We start from the raw sequence: 7,655 nt of genomic DNA, 5'->3' as shown, positions 1-7,655 counted from the left end.
GTTAGGCCATTCGATCCAGGAACCAGACCCCTGACTGATTCATTGTCAGGTTTGATTTTAAAAACCTTGTTTAAAATGATTAAAATTAACAAATTTTTAAGACAGCTAGTAGAATATTTATCGAGTGCTTAGTATTCTCACAAGGGTGTGCTTACCACAACTGATCTTGCCGCTGCATGAGATATTGGTGGGTTTACTTAATAGCAAACCTGCATTCACCCGATCCATTGGTGGCCCGCATCAAACCTGACCCATTGGCATATAATAATGTAAAAAATTATTAATATAATAAAATAGCCTTGGATTAAAATAAGACAAGTTGAGTTGGATTCAGTGATTAATTCTATATTCCATTTAGTTGGGGAGGGGTTGGAGTACTTTGAATCAGGGGTTGGAAAATAAAATAAAAAAAAAATTGTATTGAATCTAACTTTATTTTCTATCCCCAAATAGGGTCCTGGGAGGGTTAGGGTGATTTTTTCTTGTTTTGGTTGATCTTGTGTAAATGAGTTGGATGATGGATGAAAAAGAGGGATCCTATGAAAGAGTATAATTCAATACCTATGAGTAATCATACTACTAATAGTTTGCCAACCCATACTTACTTCATGAATTAATTAAATCCACCTAACACCAAGCCCCAAGCTTAAATAAATAAGGCAACAGTTGAGAGCTCAAATGACTTTTGTTAGCAAGAATGCTTTTTAGGTTCAGTTTGGAAGGAGTATAAATGCATATAAAATATAAGGTTTTGCATTCTATACATTTGTGTTTGAAATGGTTATCCCAAATTCAATTTTTTTTATTTTGAAGGAATTTAGCAAAGCCACTCTAAACATTGCTAAACCATGATTCAAAATATCGTAACGTTTTGGCGTATATCATACGATATGTATTGATTTTTAGGGTCATCAATACATTGCTTAATTAAAGTAAAGTTATTTTAATGGATATAAACTATAAAAGAGTTCATATCATAACTAATTAGTGACAAATTGTTAAATAAAGAGTTTTGATCGATTGAAACTCTCAATACACAATTTGTTTACAGTGATATACTTTATGCTAAACCTAGGGATGTCAATGAGTCAGGCACCTGAAGTCCTGAACCCAACCCAGCATGGCAAATGAAATGGAATACCAAAGCTGACCTAGACTCACCCTTCTAGTAGTGTCCCTCAACATGTCAGGTTTGATATGGATAGGATTTGATCCAAATCTGAGTCAGGCTGATCCACCCCTAATCCGATAGGATCTGGTCAAAGCAGATTTATCACTTAACCCGATCCGCTGTCATCCCTAGCCAAATCAATAACCTAGAGTAGCGATTCTTCCCTCTTAGGCATTCAATTGAACATGGACAAAAAATTGGGCATGGGGGAATAAGAATTCAAAGGAAAAAAGAAAATTAAAGGGACCACTACATAATCTCAAAGGAGAGCCAAGGGCTAGAGGGTTCATAAGGTCCACTAACAGGGGGGCAGAAGCTTGTGATGAAGATTCATAAGTAACAACCGAAAGGATATACCTTCTAGAAGCATTTAAATCTCAATTATTTTCCTCCAATTTGGTGGTGAGTGTTCATTCCCATTATTTTCTATTAATTGGCTTCCATGGTTTTGATTCAAAGTAAACAACCAGGAAATTGATAATTGTCCTACATTTTGTCTGTTTTGTGAATGATGGTTGATGGAGAACGAATGCATCTTCTAGTAGGGTTGTCCTTTTCTTATTAATTACGTTTCTGTTTTGGCATGTAAAGAGATGCTCCACATCAACATAAAGACACAAAGATCAATTTGAAAAGTGTATTCTCATGCAACTCCAACTTCTCACTGTGTGGCCAATAAAAACACTCCAATGCTGGATCCTGATGTCATGGAATTTTACAGTCACTAACTCCACCTCTCCTGATCTTATAGTCTTTTATCTACAGATTCAATTTCAGACCCATTTTGTATTGATAAAATTTGTGTTATGTGAATAGTGGAAGTAATTATTTGATGTGATGTAATAAGATAATTTTTTTCAAAATTTTGTATAGATAATTACCAAATGTTTCTAGTAAAAATAGCAACCTAAAATATCTTACTTCTGCAGGGACATTTTTCTCCACAACCTTCTCCTGCTTTCCATTGCCCAAAAATTATATAAAACCCAGTTGATGTTGATTCTGTGATTGAAATTTGCATACATGTAAATTCAAAGCAAAAATCCTTAAACTCTTTGTTTTCCTTTTCCCTAAATACAGTTTTAATGAGCTGGACTTGGACTTAGATCTATAGTGTGAAGATTTAATTTTAAAGATATATAGGGCTGTCAGTGGTGCCTCATTACTTGAGTACTCTGACTTTAAATTGAATTTGGATCTAAAAAATATCAATTCATAATTGGATTAATCTTCTTCTTTGATGGGCACAATCAGATTATTTTGTATCTTAATTGGATCAACTAAGATCTGAGTCCAATAATTTTAGTATGTGCATCATCATCATCTAAGCATTGTTTGAATTATATGAGATGGCTATATGAATCTTGTTTCGTCATTCCATTTTACTCAGTGTCATATTAAATTATGAGCACACCCTTAAATAATTTCTTATTAAGTTGATTTAGTATAATATTTTTTATAGTTAAATATCATATTTTTATTAAAAAAAATCACAAATTCAAGTTTCATGGAAGTTAACTTTTTATTCATCTTTATATTGTTTTATTCTTTTTTAGGAGATATCCTCTACATGACTGCCATCTTTCTATGAGAGTGAGACATTTGGTATTTTAGCTTGACTTTGTCTAAGATGATGACATTTACACTTTTACAGAAAGTGTCCAGAATCGGACAAGAAAATTTCAAACACATTATTTTTACCGTTGGAGCAGCCCTCCGAGCAACGAAAGGTTTTTCTTTTCCTTAGTCAAAATATCTCCCCACCCCACTCCACCCACCTCATTTGCATCGAGCACCCCAAATAGGCACCTATGTACAATGATATTAGTAGGAATTTGTCCTATTTTGCCTTTTTATGGTGTTCATTTTTTTGGTTAGTGGAAGGAGGGGGTGTTAAGTTGGTTAATAGGAAAGTTGATAAATTTTTTCGTATTTTTCGATAATTATTTGTCCCATAATAAGTTGATTTTTTCATAATTATCAGTTACCTCATGGTAAATAACTTTTCCACAATGATGTAAATCAGGTTGGCCTAAGTTAATAGTTTACACTGTTTCGGGTTGGATTCATTGAAATTTTGATAAAATCCCAATCCTAATTCACAAAAGTTTCATCCCTACTTTTCTATATAGAAGAATTATTCTTATCTGAAAAAATTGTTAAGACATTATTGGATAAAATTGCCCCTTCTATTAGTAAAATTTATGAGTAAAAATAGTCAATTATTTAACTTATGTGGATAAAATTTATGATCAGAAGAGCACGGGAAACACTAACCCATGTAAATGGTTTACTGACAAACAAACATGGCCTTATATATGAAAGCTACTGTATTTATAATGCATGTATATACATGGGATTGAGAAGAGATAAATGGTGCTAGTGATGTTGGGATTTGTGGATTGAAGATCGGATTGAATTGAGATAGGGGTATATTTGAATCTGATCTGGAAAAGAATTCAAGAAGATTCAAATTTGATTTGATATGTGATGGAAACTAATATGAATAAAATTAGCATAAAAATACTAAGTATAAAATATATTGTAATTAAATAGAGAAAACTTATATAAACCCCAAATTTCATTTAATTCTAAGAAACTTTCAATTAATATTAAAAAAAAAGATATTTTTAGATGTGTATATAATGGGAAAATCTATGATAAAAGAAAAACATGGTATCGTAAGAGCTTTGACCAATCAAAGCACCCCATGAATTTTGATGAATGCCACATGATTAATCACCCCTTTTATGATATATACCGGTTGATTGGCTGTAAATTTTTCTGATATCATGTATATTTTCGATATCATAGTCGAACCCGCATATATAATTAGATTATATCAGATCCTAATGAACTGAATCAAGCAACGTCCCAATTTGATCCAATTAATAAGTAAAACATATTTTTTAAGTCCAATTATTGTTAAATGAATTTCTGAATCTGACTTAAAACAGATCAGACGATTGATGCCCAAGACTGGTGTCTGAAGTCAATATAATAATGTAATAAAAGCATATTTCTTCGTGAAAGGATGGAGATGTGGTCGCTGTCAATACTAATCTCCATGGCCGACGTCTCCATTCTCCGACCAAGAAACAGATGGCCTTAGCCATCAACTAGCGGCTATGCTGAAAGTCTCTGTTCCATGCTTCTACTTACATGCAAAGAATAGGTCATTGTCTATGATTAAATTTATTCCCCATTAACAAATTTAAATGAGAGAGAGAGTCAGATCAAAACCTTATCCAGAATATATAAGAAATGCCCTTAATAATCTATTGTGTATTTAATTGAACTTGGACACATCGAGAATACACGTAATTCATTTAGAAGAATTCATGCAACACTACTCAATATATAAGTATTTAAGTAAATAATTGATCTGAAATATTATCAAAAGCTAATTATTGGAACTTGTCTGAAGAGTGATTTCTTATTTGTTTATTAGACCTGTTCATGGCCGGGCCAATTTAGACTTTCACTGGTTATCAATGCAATATATTGAGACCTGAATCCGAGCCTAACCCGACCATTGGACTTATATCTTAAGCCCAAGCCTAAAGCCCGACATTGCAGTTGCAGATTTGAGTTCACTATAGGGTTGGTGAACTAGAAAGAGAGAGACCTGATCCCACTGCATTATAGATGTCTTCGACCGGAGTATTTGGAGCAGAGCAGAGCAGAGCTCGAAGAAATGAGGATTGGTTGCTGGCTTGCTGCTACGTGGATGGAGCTTGTAGAGATGTCATCGCCCTTCCGGTCACCGGATCGCTGCTTGAGTGTAGATTGTAGAAGAACTACCATCGTAGGCGCTCGCTGTGAAGGGGATTAGTTCGTTTGAAGTTCAAACAAAATGGAACGAGTTTGAATGAAAATTTGGACTAGGGTTAGAAATATTATATTTTTAATAATATTTTTTATTATAATAAAATATTGTCGGGCTGGGTCAGGCTTTTTTATAAAATTCTGAGCCCAGCTCGAAATCAAATCGGGCTTAGATAATAGGGCCCAAACCCGGGCCCACAGGCCTAATAATATGTCCAAGTCTGACCGTGACCGGGCCGGGCCATTGGGCTACCTGGCCCATGATGGAAACCTCACTCAAGTATCTTCCATCATCTCTAACAACCTTTACAGGTGTCGTTGGAACTGCAATGGTTTTTAAATCAGAGGACAGTCTAACTAAGAATACATAAAGCAAGCTTTCTTTTAAGTTCACCAAATTACCAACCTTTAATCTTTAAGTGCGTATTTGGAAGGGTTTTTATGCAGTGGCTTCTCGCGTTGGAAGGTACTAAAATGAAAAGCCATGAACCTACAAATATGTTTACATGAGCCATAAAATTGACTCTTCTGAAGCGGCTATTTCAATGCAGCTCAATCAACGTTGAAGTCCTTTTTGGTTTTGCATGCATGATAGACCCCATTTGGATAGTATATAAGCAATGTTCGGTGAAAGATCTTACGAGTTCAAATCTGCTGTCCTTTCAGCCGAAAAAAGGGCTTTCCATTAAAGCTTCTTTTAATGGCTTCTCCAAACTAGCTCAACCAAAGCATCAAATCTGCTGTCCTTTCAGCCGAAAAAAGGGCTTTCCATTAAAGCTTCTTTTAATGGCTTCTCCAAACTAGCTCAACCAAAGCATCAACCCTCTCAAATGAGTTATATCTAGGAATTCACAAGAGGAAATTTTCAAATTTTAGCAGGAAATCAATGGGGATATATTAAAAGAGAAATGAGATTTAACTTGGAAGCTGACAGTCGAAAGTGAGAAACAGGATTGCAACTCAGGGACATACTGGGAGGAAAAAACTAAAAAAAGAAAATGGATTTAAAGAATTAAAGATTATTTTAGATCCGAGAACATTGTTTTAGCACACTCATCTCCTATAAATCTAAAGTTGTGAACAGGGTCGGCTTCAAGAACAGCTTGGACGATCTATGAATAAGGGAGACTAAGGTCATGTTTGGTTCAATTCTCATTCTTTCTCGTTTTTACCTAATATGAAATTTTAAAATGGGTAAAAATAGGCAAAATGAGATTTCTATGAATCAAACGTTTTTTTCCTAAAAATTTTTTCTTTTCAAATTGACAATTGCCCCATGTAAAAGTACTTTTTGCAAGTGTTCTCTTGTAAAAGTACTTTTGAAAAAACACTTTCACAAAAATACTTTGATAAAAGTACTTTCATAAAAATGCTTTTGTAAAAGTACTTCAATAAAAATGCTTTCATAAAAGTATTTTTATAAAAGTGTTTTTGTAAAAGTGCTTCATAAAAAAATAATTTTATAAAAATGCTTTTATTAAAGTGCTTTCGTGTAAAAATACTTTTATAAAAGTGCCTTTATTAAAGTGCTTTCTTGTAAAATTACTTTTATAAAAGTGCTTTTGTAAAAGTACTTTCACATAGTCTGCTAGTAAACATCGGTTTTGTAGTTAGAGTTTTCTCAAAGAATGAAAATGAGTAAAATGGGGCATGATGACTATCTCAATTTTTGTACTATAAACTGATTTTTCATTCTAAAATGAATGTGACCCATGACAGGAATTTTGTAACTAAACACTATAATGTTAATTGAACCAAACATGGCCTACAAAGGATTAAATCTGTAAAGAAAAAAACAAACAAATGTTAATATGAAATACCTTACAAGAATAAAGCAAAAGGAATAGTAGATTGTCTCAGGGTTGATGACAGTCTTACCGACATCCGGCATCGACGAGCGGGAGAATAGGTAGGTCGACGGCGGGAAGAAATTTTTACCGATGGTTTCGAACAAGGGAGACTTGTGGGAAGAAGGCGATGGATCTGCAAAAATAAAATAAAATAAAAAATGTCAATACCAGAAGAAAAAGGGAAATAGTAGAGGTTATTAGTTAGCCGATGGCGGGAAGAAATTTCTACCAATGGTTTCGAACAGGGGAGACTTGTGGGAGGAAGGCAATGGATCTAGAAAAAAAAAAATTTAAAATGTCAATACCAGAAGAAAAAAGGGAAATGGTAGAGGTTATTGACTGGCCGATGACAGTCTTATCAGCGTCAAAGGGTAGTTCTCTTTGGACCAGATGGCGATAATTCTCCTCAGACCAAATGACGCCCGATTCCCTTCTTGCGCATTAGGGTAAAAAGGCATACAGTTCACTGAGGGTTTACTGCTCCACGAAGTACCGGATCGAACACCACGCGCTGACACATCAGCATCCATGTAGATGCCACATCGGACATGCGTTTTGTGAAATGCCAGCCTATTAGGGGAAGCATGAATTTGCTGCTCCCCCCAACGGTTCAGTGCACGAAAATCCAGGCATTTACGTTTTTGGCGTTTTTTCAATAAACGGATGAACCAAACAGTGGTTTCATGCTCAATAAACGCCCATGCCTAGCTAGTACAAACGTGGCAGTGTTTTTTCAATAAACTCCCACACTACCAAATACATACAAATTATTGGCATTCCAACTTAACTTTAGGCGATGTTTGGCA

General features: G+C 34.6%; 1 long non-coding RNA gene across 1 annotated transcript; it reads right to left on the bottom strand.

Annotated features, from left to right (window-relative positions):
• Positions 1–4,247: 4,247 nt before the first annotated feature.
• LOC104612212 (uncharacterized) lies at positions 4,248–7,238 on the bottom strand. The gene is made up of 3 exons (XR_737788.3): positions 7,079–7,238; positions 6,878–6,982; positions 4,248–6,780 (listed from the first exon to the last, which is right to left on the bottom strand). It is a non-coding gene; the product is annotated as an uncharacterized LOC104612212 (long non-coding RNA).
• Between the last annotated feature and the right edge of the window lie 417 nt (positions 7,239–7,655).

The sequence above is a fragment of the Nelumbo nucifera genome, chromosome 1 (assembly GCF_055504915.1).
Source record: "Nelumbo nucifera cultivar China Antique chromosome 1, China Antique-T2T, whole genome shotgun sequence".
NCBI classification, from domain to species: domain Eukaryota; kingdom Viridiplantae; phylum Streptophyta; class Magnoliopsida; order Proteales; family Nelumbonaceae; genus Nelumbo; species Nelumbo nucifera.
Note: the sequence above shows the minus strand (reverse complement) of the source record. Positions and strands in the feature narration are given on the sequence as shown.